Source organism: Ornithodoros turicata, chromosome 2 (assembly GCF_037126465.1).
Source record: "Ornithodoros turicata isolate Travis chromosome 2, ASM3712646v1, whole genome shotgun sequence".
Classification (NCBI taxonomy): Eukaryota; Metazoa; Arthropoda; class Arachnida; order Ixodida; family Argasidae; genus Ornithodoros; species Ornithodoros turicata.
In genome coordinates this window covers 11,600,834-11,614,646 of record NC_088202.1, presented here as the reverse complement: position 1 = coordinate 11,614,646, position 13,813 = coordinate 11,600,834, and the positions used below count along the sequence as shown (strand labels likewise).

At 46.6% G+C, this 13,813-nt stretch overlaps 1 long non-coding RNA gene and 2 other non-coding genes across 3 annotated transcripts; 2 read left to right on the top strand and 1 right to left on the bottom strand.

The window, feature by feature from the left end:
- Window positions 1–325: 325 nt before the first annotated feature.
- On the top strand, window positions 326–398 carry Trnar-ucu (transfer RNA arginine (anticodon UCU)). Its single transcript has one exon. It is a non-coding gene; the product is annotated as a tRNA-Arg (tRNA).
- A 295-nt stretch (window positions 399–693) lies between these two features.
- Trnar-ucu (transfer RNA arginine (anticodon UCU)) lies at window positions 694–770 on the top strand. Its single transcript has one exon. It is a non-coding gene; the product is annotated as a tRNA-Arg (tRNA).
- Window positions 771–10,011: 9,241 nt separating this feature from the next.
- Window positions 10,012–10,942, bottom strand: LOC135383111 (uncharacterized). The gene is made up of 2 exons (XR_010419672.1): window positions 10,146–10,942; window positions 10,012–10,085 (listed from the first exon to the last, which is right to left on the bottom strand). It is a non-coding gene; the product is annotated as an uncharacterized LOC135383111 (long non-coding RNA).
- Between the last annotated feature and the right edge of the window lie 2,871 nt (window positions 10,943–13,813).

Below are 13,813 nucleotides of genomic sequence, written 5' to 3'. Positions count from 1 at the left end.
TGCTGATTCGAATCGCGCCGAGGGTAAGGATTTTTTGTGTATGTGATTGTTCTCGGTTGTGAAAGACGTCCATTGTTGAAAGTGTGTGGAAATGAAGCAAATACCATGCTATAATGCAGTGCAGCCCACCTTAATGGTTTACGAAGTGTCGTGATACATCCATTGGACATCGGTATCCTAAGCTGGCGGTTGCGGGTTTGAGTACCGTCGAGGATAATCGTTTTTAGTGCATGTGATGCTCCTTGGTTGTGAAAGACCTTCATTGTAGAAAGAGTGCGGCAATGGAGGCAAATCCTATATTGTAATGCAGTCAACATCGTTGCTCGCCGTCGTGGCCCAATGGATAGGGCATCGGTCTTCTAAACCGGAGGTTGCGGGTTCGAGTCCAGCCGAGGGTAAAGATTTTTCGTGTATGTGATTGTTCTCGGTTGTGAAAGACATCCATTGTTGAAAGTGTGTGGAAATGAAGCAAATACCATGCTATAATGCAGTGCAGTCCACTTTAATGGTTCACGAAGTGTCGTGATACATGCAATGGGCATTGGTATCCTAAGCTGGCGGTTGCGGGTATGAGTACCGTCGAGGGTAATCGTTTTTAGTGCATGTGATGCTCCTTGGTTGTGAAAGACGTCCTTTGTAGACAGAGGGCGGGAATGGAGGCAAATCCTATATTGTAATGCAGTCAACAACGTTGCTCGACCTCGTGGCCCAATGGATAGGGTATCGGTCTTCTAAACCGGGGGTTGCGGGTTCGATTCCCGCCGACGGTAAAGATTTTTCGTGTATGTGATTGTTCTCGGTTGTGAAAGACGTCCATTGTTGAAAGTGTGTGGAAATGAAGCAAATACCATGCTATAATGCAGTGCAGTCCACTTTAATGGTTCACAAAGTGTCGTGATACATGCAACTAGGATCAGTATCCTAAGCTGGCGGTTGCGGGTTTGAGTACCGTCGAGGGTAGTCGTTTTTAGTGCATGTGATGCTCCTTGGTTGTGAAAGACGTTCTTTGTAGAAAGAGTGCGGGAATAGAGGCAAATCCTATATTGTAATGCAGTCAACATCGTTGCGCGCCCTCGTGGCTCAATGGATAGGGCATCGGTCTCCTAAACCGCGGGTTCGAGTCCCGCCGACGGTGAAGATTTTTCGTGTATGTGATTGTTCTCGGTTATGAAAGACGTCCATTGTTGAAAGTGTGTGGAAATGAAGCAAATACCATGCTATAATGCAGTGCAGCCCACTTTAATGGTTCACGAAGTGTCGTGATACATGCATTGGACATCGGTATCCTAAGCTGGCGGTTGCGGGTTTGAGTACCGTCGAGTAATCGTTTTTAGTGCATGTGATGCTCCTTGGTTGTGAAAGACCTTCACTGTAGAAAGAGTGCGGGAATAGAGGCAAATCCTATATTGTAATGCAATCAACATCGTTGCACGCCCTCGTGGCTCAATGGATAGGGCACCGGTCTCCTAAACCGCGGGTTCGAGTCCCGCCGACGGTGAAGATTTTTCGTGTATGTGATTGCTCTCGGTTGGGAAAGACGTCCATTGTTGAAAGTGTGTGGAAATGAAGCAAATACCATGCTATAATGCAGTGCAGTCCACTTTAATGGTTCACAAAGTGTCGTGATACATGCAATGAGGATCGGTATCCTAAGCTGGCGGTTGCGGGTTTGAGTACCGTCGGGGGTAATCGTTTTTAGTGCATGTGATGCTCCTTGGTTGTGAAAGACGTTCATTGTAGAAAGAGTGCGGGAATGGAGGCACATCCTATATTGTAATGCAGTCAACATCTTTGCTCGCCCTTGTGGCCCAATGGATAGGGCATTAAAGATCAGCGCTTCTCTCGGAGCTGCAAAGGCTCCGGCGGCTTGACGTCACTCCCTAAGCGGTGGAGTGAGAGTGCGGTGCTCAGATGAGGACCGTGGTCAGTGGTCCACGAGGAATAAAATGACACTATAATTTCGAAGTTGACTGGAACGGACGCGCCCGTCCCTTTAAAGCTCGAATAAATATTGTAGTAGCTTCCTCCAAAGCTTCAGCGGCCTTGGCATGGCCCATGCGTCATAACGAAACGTCTGAACGACGTTATGTACCGTGTCCAATGGTCTGGACGTTCCTGGCCCATTGTCGTCCACGTGGACCGCCTAACCCGGTACAGTGTGCAGTTGGATTCCACAAACCTACACCAACTCTCATCGGAGCGTCCTGGTCATTTTCAAGAGGAAGGAAGAGGGCAGTGTTCGAGGAGAAGGGCACGGGCACGTCGACTTCTTTAACATAGAAGTAACTGAGGTTAAGGGACCTTGTAACATTGTATATTCATCTGTAATTCTGGGGGAAACCCACACACAAGTTCCCACGGCTCCTGAGCAGAGATTTCGCCAATATCCTCCTGTCTGCGTTATCATTCAAGTTCTTTCGTTGGAGCGGTCAGCAAATCAATGTGGGAACAACCCAAGTACGTATACTCATCGGTATTAGCATCGACTGTTGGCTCATCTTTCAGGTATCTCTAAACTGTACTTTTTATTTACTTTTTTAGTTATTTAGAAAAAAAAATAGAAATCAATGACAAGTTTAGAAGCCCCCATGTGATGTCTCACGTCATAGTTTCCTGTCATCCCATTAGTTTATCTGACATTAGCGTAAGGTCAAAAGTGATCACGTGTACTGAATTCACTGCAGCCTTGGAAATCTGGAAGCCCTGAGAAGCAATATGTGTCACGAGCACTGCTAAATATTTATGCGTACTCACACGTTAGTAAGGATAATAAAGACTCAGAACGGTGCTTAGTTATAAATATTTCATACAATATTGTAACATGTATTTGCATAGAATATATATGTACATGCGTTTGTACTTTAAATACTACCGTAAATACGATGTATTGAAATGTTGCCAATCCTTGATTAACGCATCTTATTCACCTTGTGAAGGGTTCATCATGTTCACCAATCTACTGGGTGTCCCAGAAAACGTGTCATTGAATTCTAATAAAAAAACTACGCCACCCAGAATTATTTTTGTCAACGGCATTTGTTCTTACTAGGTTTTTGCCACAGAGTGATAGTAGAAAAAGTGACAGTTCCTGAAATTGGGAGAGGGAAGGTATTGTCCCAGCCGACGTCGGACGCGATAAGCTATGTGCGTGTTATCTCTTTCTACAATGCCGGTGTGGTTTTCCAACCTCCTTTCGTCGGACTGACAATGATTCCGCTGGAAAATTCGTCACGCGCTATTCTCTGCGAGCTCCGTAGAGCATGATTTTCGGCTATTTTTTCCGATACAATATCTCCTCAATATTCCTGTTAATTATCGTTAATTTGGGTAAATTCGGCACGCTCTTCACATCGGTGGGGTAAAAAAGTGACATTTACTTGACAAATTTCCGAGTTAAGTTCGCAAAAATTTACATAATTAAGAGAGAAACTGATGTTCTGAGGCTGGAACACATAGAAGGGACAGATACAAACAAAGCCTCAAATTGCCTAAGAAATCAACGATGAAAGATGAAAGTCACTGAAAAAGTTAGCTAGCTGTAGGGATCGAACCCACATCTTCAGGATGCACCCCAAAAGTCGCTGGAGAGGCGTGTTAGCTCAACGCCTCCTCTATAAATATAGAGGAGGCGTTGGTTAGCTTAGCTCAATTGGTAGAGCCCTGGACCGGTAATGTGGGTTCGATCCCTACAGCTGGCTAACTTTTTCAGTGACTTTCATCTTTCATCGTTTACATAATTAAACTGAAGTTACATGACATGCACGTCAGGAGGTGGCAAAAACCTACTAAGAATAAATGCCGTTGACCACATGATTCTATGTGGCGTAGTTTTTTAAAATTAAAATTGAATTACACGTTTTCTGGGACACCCTGTATACGCTTATGCACTCATTAGTCTTGGCTCAACACCATAGCGCCCCTTTGACCGTAATGAATCCCCATTGCACCAGATCATATACCACGTCTAAGACCAACAAGTAAACGGTGAATTTTCTTTATTATCGAATGTCAAGAAAGGAAGTAGTATTCGCGGTCTGGTTGTAATCAGTTGAGGTCATATCTGTCTGAAGCAGCGTGGGAACTTTGTCCTCTAGAGTGGCCACTCGTTGCTTCGGACTTGCGTAGTGTGCGTTTATATCCCGGCTGTACCGAGTGGCGAAGACACCCAGAACAGTAGCTGCCACAACGACGGTTAGCACGGTGACAACGCACCGGGCAAGGCGATGAGGATCATGCGGATCAATATTGCTCCGCCACGACTCACTGTATTGTGGCTTCAGCTGTCTGTAAGACTCCTGCAGAATCGCGAAGTCATAGCTGTCATCCTGTACGAAAGGAAAATTGTCTATGTTGGCTTCTTCGGGATGACGGGCAAGGCGATAAGTGGCTTTGTTGGCTGGGGAAGAGAGCGCACAAACGTCCCCTGTAGCGGGGGGATGTTCAGATGGAGCTGGTTGCGTAAAATCAGGGGTACTTAACTTGGAGTCTGGGCTGGTGGATAGCTTCATGGTAAGCCATGCGGCGGATTTCTTCGATTGCAGCGTACTGGGCCCACGCCTGTTCCCGATCGTTGTACCCTCTGTACGTAGGAAGTTTCCTCTTCTTCCATTCGTGCATTTGCTAAATTGCAGTAAGGGACGCAACTTCAACTTCTCCCTCGAAATGAACGTGGCCTTAACCGTACCCTGGGGTGTAGTTCCGTATCGGGACCATTCATTTTTAGAAATTACTGAAACTGTTAGGAAAGTAAATATTGCATAGAAGTGGAAGAAGATCATATACTGAATCTAAAAATGTAAGAATTATAAAATTCTGTGGACTAGAAGTTTTTTTATATGCATTTAAACAACCTCATCTGATTCACTTTCAGCGCAGGAGAAACACGGGAATGCTAAGCCTTACGGATTCGAAACTTGCCGTCTTGCGAAAGGTAGGGTCGTTGAAATGGGCTAAATCACCTCACTTTAGTGAGGTTAGGTCAAGTTAGGTTCTACAGATTGGGGGGGTCCCCCCCAGGCACGCACTAGCCAGTGCGGGCGTCGAAACTGTGCCTCGGGTTAGGTCAGTAAGGTCCTCAGCCAAGATGGCGGATCGCCATCAGAAAACCAGTGATAAAATTTAATTTTTATACGTTTTACGCAATATACGAGGGTCATTCTTTTTTAATTTCGTTACTAATTACTTCCTCTTTCACGTAAAGGCGTTAGATTTTTGTTTTTATTCGTTTTTCTTCAAAAAAAGCCAGTGGTCCCGATACGGATCTACATCCGTACCCTGTAAGGGGAAATACCGACACAGCTGGCTATGACGCCAGCACAGGACGCACGCTCACCCAGACACAACCTCCATGCATGCATATCGGCACGCAGACTGCTCGGTTGTAAAAGCTTTAACCAAAAACGACGTGGGACAATGCGTATATATAAGTTATGAGAGATCAGTTCTTGACTGCTATTTGAAACAGTGTGTCTGTTTGTAATAGCATCAGCGGATGTTTTGCTATCGTGATGTGATATCTTACTTTCTGGAGGCAAACCTCAACCCGACGAAACGATAGACAAAAAAAAAAAGAAGAAGAAGAACACCCTGCGCTTTCATATTCAGCACATATTTCCAGAAATATGCCATGTGACTGATTTTGTGGGTAGGTGGCCCGTGAAATTGCACGCGTACAGATTCCAATCGCCAACTTCTGTCGAATTTCTCCGTCGTACTTGTCATTCTTGACGTCATAGGCGTGGCAAAACGGATAGCGAGCCTTGGACCGCCATCTTGAACTTTCACATAGCTATCGTTATCGTTATATTTAAGGTTCGCGCAAGTGCTCGTGGCGAATCACGGGCCCGATTGATGCATTTAACGCGTGTTATGGGATAATCACAACTTGAAGATCGGGCCCCTGGTGTCACCTGCAGTATTGTGTAGTATCCCCCGTTTCGCATAATAAATCTGCGCCTTTCTCGGATGACCTTACTTTTCATTCTCAAGACTCTCAAACCACAGTCAACATGATTACGCAAAACACAATTGGATTGTCGGAAATGTGAATCTTACGTTTATCAGTGTACATGACATTCCCCTATATCTGTGAGACAGTTCGCAAATGAAGAAACCGGGAAATCGAAACGTTTCAGCACTAGTCACCTCTGTTCCGACCTACTAATCTTTTACTCTGCGAAGTTTTCCTCATTCCTACTCCTTTTTATAGATGATGTGTTTCTCCCTGTAAACCTCTCTGATTAAGTTGTACATGTATGTGCCTGAGTGTGTTACAGAAAGACGAAATGTCTGTGCAAAAACGATGCGACATTTATGGTCACGTTGCACTCGCAGTTTTATTTAATGAAATGCTCAATCTGATAGGCTCGAAGTTTCCCAATGTTGTAGAACAGGCTTCAATTAGAATAACACTTACCATCTACAATTCCTTATGATCTTTATTCCGCAGCGTTGTGAGATTGCCTCAGCTACAGTAAAAATTACGCTTTAAAATGCGAGAGCTGCTGTCATGCCTTGTTCTTCGCTTCACTGCCAAAAGGTGACTGCATACGAGAGATAGCAGACATAAAACACATTCGTTTCAGCACAAAATGATTAAACACAAAGTCAAACTATCATACTTGCACCAAAAAGTGCTGAACTTCCTAGGCATGGCCCAAAGTGAATGCAGCCGAAGAAGAGAAACAAGACGTTTACAAACGCATGGCACGGACGTATGGGGAAAATACCAGTGGACGTTCAGAAAGGAAAGGAGCACAAGGGCATGTAATTCCTCCATCACTACAGTATGGTGATGCATATAGTGCAGGAAAAATGCCCCCTGGCATTTGCACAACGATGCACTTGAAACAGAGTTGAACGCCTGCATATGACATTGCCGATGATGTGCTGACACTCAACATTACAAAATATTTGCTTTCTAATACATGTCCACACAGTACCTGGTATGTCAATTTTAAGTGTTCCTATGCATCATTAACGACATATTTAGTTTGCTCGCTTACCTCTTTAAAGGCCACCACGGAGTACAAGCTAAGTATACATGCCGTCAGTGAAGGTTATGGGGATTTCACGAATTTTCGAAAGAACCTCCAAAACTTCATAGTTTCGGATGCCCCAAGAGTATGTGCTCTGGGCGTCCGTCTCTCAGCAACAGCGCGCCTATCCGTCGATCATTCGAGGACTGCCACATAAAATGGTATATACTTAACCAAACCGGTGGAGAAGATCTATGACGACAAAGCCTGAGCATGGGCACAACGACAAGGGCGTAAGGCGCAACAAGTAGTTGAGCTCGAGTTCTGTTGTTACGTTAGGTCCCTGTTTTTGTTGTGCCCAAGAGCTGGCTTCGTCGTCAAGGCGGCAGGCTACCTGCTATAATCCCTCAAGGCTGCAAACCTGTGGGACCTGTGACACGTGTGGTTCCGCGGATTTTCGTGTTCCTGTGTATGTGAATTTTTTTCCTTCTTTGGTCCGGGTGACGTTTTCTGTTTTTGAAGAGTAGCAAGCCAAATATTGGCTGACCTCTCTCAACACTTACAAAGATGAAAAAGTCATAGAAGACTGAAAGGAGCCGTAGAAGTTACCTGGAAGTCCGCTCCTTGATTCCACGGAGACGCCGAGCCAACGTATCCGCGGATTCCGTTCGTAGCGAGCACACCTGAGAGTGCTACAATCCAGGAAAGCTTCCAAATCTGTAACCACTTTTGTATCCCTGAGGAGTTTGTCTCCCTATTAAAACTTTCAACCACAAGCAGGGAATGTACTACGTACGGATAGAACTTGCTTTAGGGTCGTAGAATATGTTGAGTATCGCAGAACCTGTGATCCACCTGCAAAGCAAGTGTGGTAAGCATTGTTACGGATTCACAAGCAACGATCAAAGGAAGGTAAAAAATTGCACCAATGTCACTGATCAATCATGTGTAACGTAAAATTAGGACAATCCAAGAACTTCCAGACAGCGGCGTAGAGGATCTCACTGCTTTTAATCAATGTGGAGATTTGGTGTAGTTGGTATATCGCTACTGGCGTCGTGTTTTCCTCATTCTCTCTTCATGTTGTCTTTGCGCTATATGCCTAGTAGTCATTGCTTTTATTCGTGTGGGCGATTCTACTTGCATCAACGCGGAAGGAAATCTATAGGTACGCGTATGAGAGCTCGCTTTCAGAATACTGTGAATAAAGCAGCTTGTCAGACGTAAGAGCTTCACACATAGCACGCACATAGCTTCGTATAGGCAACCGAGCATAAGCCGAATCTCGCAAGTCGCGCTATTTCACATTCACACAGCAACACGGAACTAAAGCATTCCGAGCATCGCATCGCATCGCATGATACAATCAGCGTAGCAGTACAGATGACGCTTTGTGCACTGACGCACACCGTACTATTTCGTAGCGTAACTTTTCTAAACCACCTTACCACGCTTCCTAAACAAACGCTACTGAACACGCTAGAGCAGCACCACCTAGGTAACACAAGGCCTCTTCATGCTTCCCTCTCCCAGCGTGTTACGTAACGCTAGTTGCCCGAGCCTGATCCCGAGTCCGATGGCCCGATGCATGCTGATGCAAGCGTTGTGCAACTTGCCGGTCATCTCTCCATGCTTCTAGTGTCTGTTTCGTGAAGTTTTGGCCTGTGCGTCGCGTACTGCATTGTCAGGTTTCTCGAGTGACAGGTGCGTATGCTTTTGGAACGCTCTACGTGGAGATAGGCAGTGTCCGTTAACTGAAACGATGTTGGTGAGTCAGTTCCACATGGGCCGGTGCTGCGTTCCTCGCTGTCGAGACAACAACGACGAGGGCCCAATAGTGCATGTATTCTCGTTCTCAAAGGATGAAGCTCTCAAGGTATCATAGCTGAAGGCGATTCCACGCGCAGATTTTAAACCGAGCATTCGTTCCAAGGTATGTAAGTAAACTTGAAGCCACTGCCGCTGAAATGTGCCGTGGGATCTTGCTTACATGTTGATTGTAATACGGTCGTCCTCATTCTCTCGCAGGTCTGCGAACTGCATTTTCAGCAATCGCAATTGTCGTGAAACTCATGTACAGCGATGGGGTTACTGGGAAGACGACTGAAATCGAAAGCGATCGACTACGATTGGTGCCAGGTGCTGTGCCTCAGTTTATTCAAACTGTCCGGCCTACATGTCATCTATACGCGTGCTCGTCGAATCAACGAATTCCAAACGCGCCAGGATGAAGAACACGACCCTTCAGAAAGCCCTAGAAAATTCACTAGGAACCAGAAGAGAAGAAGTGATGAAGAATTCAGTGTCTTTTATGACGACCTAAAAAGCAAGTTAGGAGGCATCTGCAGCACCAATTTTGGACAATGAGTGTGACCGACAAGTGTGTGATGTTTCTCCACATTGAATGCAACCCATCATCGCACTGAAGGTTTTATGTAACCATTTAGGTGTTCGAAGGAGTAAAGTGGTATTTTCAACGTTCGGATAAATATATAAACTTTGAAGTGCTTCATTCATCAGTTGGCCTTGTTCCTGAGTTGATGCTAAATTCCATTACGTTCGTTAAAACATCGCTTTCAACAACAAGAGCGCGACGTCGCTTGCTTAGGTATCAGAGTATCTTAGGTATCGCTAAGTATCAGAGGGAAGCAGCGGAGAGACAAACAGCGTGACGTCATGCGTGCATGAAGAGGCCTTGTGTTATCTACACTGTAAAAAATTTCACCGTAAAAAAAACGGGCAAATGCAAGGAAAGTTGGCTGCCAAACATTGGCCGTTTTTTTTTACGGTGGCCCCGTATAAGTTGTGCCCGTGAAAAAATACTGCATTGGCCAGTAATTTTAACAGGGATACGCCGTGTAGCATTACTGTGCTGTGGTCGTTAAAAAAACTGCATTGGCCAGTAATTTTAACTGACATATGCCGTGTACCCTTATCGTGCTGTGACCGTCCCTGGAGCCCCTCTTTTTTTTTTCTACATATAGTCGTAGCAATGAGAGCAGTTTAAGCAATGACCATGCGCAACACATTGTGATGTTTGTTACATTGGGATTTATTTTCTATGTATATAGTGATGAAAATGCGCCAGTCACCTCTGGTATCAAAACCCTGCAAAGAGAAAGGGATCTGTTACAGGGAGCCGGGCAATTGACATGCAATTATACTCACCGTTTATTTTTTCAAAGGAAGAACATACGAATGAACCATGTGCACCCATGAGTCAGCTCTGGCATCAAAATACTGCAAAGAGAAAGGAAACTGTTACAGGCAGCAGCGCAATTGACATGTAGTTATACTCATCGTTTATTTTTTCGAAGGAAGAACATACGAAGGAACCATGTGCACCCATCAGTCAGCTCTGGCATCAAAACACTTCAAAGAGAAAGGAAATTAGACTCACTGTTTTATTTTTTCAAAGGAAGAACAAGAAGGTGCACACAAAACGCGGAGACGGCACGGAACTTCTTCTGGCAGCGTTCATAAGGACATCTGATCATGACCCTCTCGTATGTGCTGCTTCATATGTGACACTATCTCTATATTCGTAGTGAACTGACGCGAGCACGAATGGACGTGACATACTTTCGTGGTTTCGGAGAGCAAATCGATTCGAGGCGACCGCCCTGGTGTGTTCTTGCAACGTCCCAAAATGTGACATCCGAGTTTTGCATAGTTCGCCGCCGTGTACACACATAATGCATGACAGCACGGTATTCTGCTCGCTTCATGTACACCTCTACGGTAGTCAACTAGCCCATCAGAGTGTTAAAAACACAAGGGCACCTTCCGCAACGATACATTACAACAAGAGCGCCTTGATCACCCTACGAGAGAGGACGTACACACAGAACTAGGGAGACCCTTCACAGCAAACGCGAGCCACGATTTACTGGTGTCACGTAAGTTGAACAAAACCAGGCATACGGTGCACCACGCTCAAATCGCAAAGACCAGGATGTGCGAACAGAAATGTGCTTACCTGACTACGTGCATTCACGAGATTTACAACAACCGCTTCGTCCTCCTTCGTCAACCATCGTCCGCGCACGATGTTCCGCTTCCGGCGGTTGCGAATGACGGCAATGCCCCGTACTTGGCTTGGCCTTGCCTCCGCATTGAAGTTTTTGGCCGGCGATTGATGATGGCGCCACCGTTTTACGTAGTTTTCGCAGTATTTGTGATTACGGTAACACGCCGTCGTCAGATACTATTAAACGCCCGTAGAAATCACAGTATTTTTTTACAGTGTAGGTGGTGTTGGCTAGAGTCAATTGACTCTCAGAAACGCAATTATCTGCCCAAACTGATAGAGAACGCTCAATTAAAATGTAGGTTTTTCAAGGAGACACATTTCTCTCCAATCAGTCTATTAAACAGCGCAATGATATCGCTTCGTCACCGTCTATAACAAAACCTTGAACAGCGCGAGATCCATTTTTGAACATCATCTGAACATACTGCACTGCGATGAAAAACTTGGATATTTTTCCAACTGCTCTAGTTGTAACTGTCAGCAGGTCTCGCAGTATTTGCAACATCCTCTGGGACTTTGCCATTTTTCCACCATCGTATTCGTCAAAATCGAGGGCAAATCGTTTCTTTCCATCCACAGGGAGTGCTGGATGTGTCCTCGGCCAATCGCCGGTAACGGGACCTTGCCAATTCGTTTGCATCCACAGCCAGTGCTTGATGAGCTCTCGGCCAATCACCTGTAACGGGACTTTGCCTATTCATTTCTCAGCACCTAGGGATAGCGCTGGCTGCTTCCGCGTTCGGCCTCATCTGGGCCTGACGTGAAATCGTTTCTTTCCATCCACAGTCAGTGCTGGATGAGACCTCGGCCAATCACCTGTAACGGGACTTTGCTCATTCGTTTTTCAGCACCCAGAGATAGCGCTGGATGCGTCGGTGTTCCGCCTCTCCTGGTCCAGACGGCAAATCGTTTCTTTGCATCCACAGCCAGTTCTGAGTGAGCCCTCGGCCAATCGCCGGTAACGGGACTTTGCCAATTCGTTTCTCCGCATCCGGAGAGAGCGCTGGATGTCTCGCGCCTCCTCTGGGACAGACCACAAACTGTTTTTTGATGCATCCGAAGCAAGCCTGGATGCCCCAACCCGACTCTTGATGCCGAAGTGCCGTCGATCTCCGCGTTCCGTACTCCTCTCAGTAGACAGCTAATCGTGTTTCCGCATCCACCGAGGGTGCTTTGAGTCAGCACGAGCTACGCTGGTATGGCGGGCTCAGCGGGCTCCAGAGGTCCCCTTATGTATAGTGAAATAAGATGATAAGAGCTGTATAAGCACTCGAGCGTCATCGTACGGGATTTTACCGTAAAATAGCTTTTGTACCCAGAACTCGCGCTAGATGAGCCCTCGTCCATTTGCCGGTAACGGCAGTTTGCCATTTTCCCACCATCGTACTCGTCAAATCGAGGGCAATTCGTTTCTTTCCCTCCACAGGAATGCTGGATGTGCCCTCGGCCAATCGCCGGTAACGGGACCTTCCCAATTCCTTTTTCAGCACCCACTGATAGCGCTCGATGTTTCGGCGTTCGGCCTCCTCTGGGCCCGACATGAAATCCTTTCTTTCCATGCACAGTCAGTGCTGCGTGAGACCTCGGCCAGTCACCGGTAATGGGGCTCTACCCATTCGCTTTCAGTGCCCTGAGATTGTGCTCGATGCTTCGGCGCTCTGCCTCCATTGGGGCCAACGGTAAATCGTTTGTTTGCATCCACAGCCAGTTCTTAATGGGCCCTCGGCCGATCGCCGGTAACGGAACTTTGCCGATTCGTTTGTCAGCATCCAGAGATAGCGCTCGATGCTTTGGGCGCTTTGCCTCCTCTGGGTCCGACGGCAAATCGTTTCTTTCCATCCACAGGCAGTTCAGGACGAGCCCTCGGCCAATCGCCGGTAGCGGGACTTTGCCAATTCGTTTTTCAGCACCCAGAGACAGCGCTAGATGCTTCGGTGCAACGGCCCCTCTGGACACGATGGCAAATCGTCTATTTGCGTCCGCAGCCGGTGCTAGATGAGTCCTCGGCCAATCGCCGGTAAAGGCACTTTGCCAACTAGTTTCTCCGTGTGCGGAGTGGATGCAAACAAGCGATTTGCCATCGGGCCCAGAGGGGGAAGAGCGCCGAAGCATCGAGCGCTCTCTCTGGGTGCTGAAAAACGAATTGGAGAAGCCCCGTTACCGGCGATTGGGCGAGGGCTCACTCAACACTGGCTGTGGATGGAAAGAAACGATAAAAGGAAACTGATGTGGAATATCCACTCTCTAAAGGAGGAACTGAGCTTGACACTGCTCTTCGGAATTACCGTTTTAATAGCGAAAACTTCGTGCGAAAACATGATTGTCCCTTCCATCCTAGTATAACAAATGGCGAATGCCATTGGGAGAGCAATTTTTGTCCCGCGCTGGGTGGGATTCGTGCATGCTCTCGGCGGGATCACACGGGTTTGCCTTGTCAATGGAATGCTAGCATTCAAGTTACAATGCTTTCCCGTGTTTGGTTTGGTCACGTGGGGTTCAGTAAACGGTTTCGGAATCGCACAATATAATGACACACAGCGGGACGCACCATTATTTCCACTGTTCAAGAGGCGCACGACCACCTGCGCGACACACGAGTAAAAAGAAAAAGAAAAGAAAGCTCAAACATCACGGGCTGACCTATCGCGCGCATGCCACCTCTTCTGTGTCGTGTTCTGCTCAAGTAATCGCTAGGTCAAAAAGTAGTGCTCCTTGCAGCAAATTTTTTTGCACCTGCTCTACCAATGGAACGTTCAACGCATGCCCCGCTCTGCCAATGGAACAGTTTTTGCCCCATCCCGGG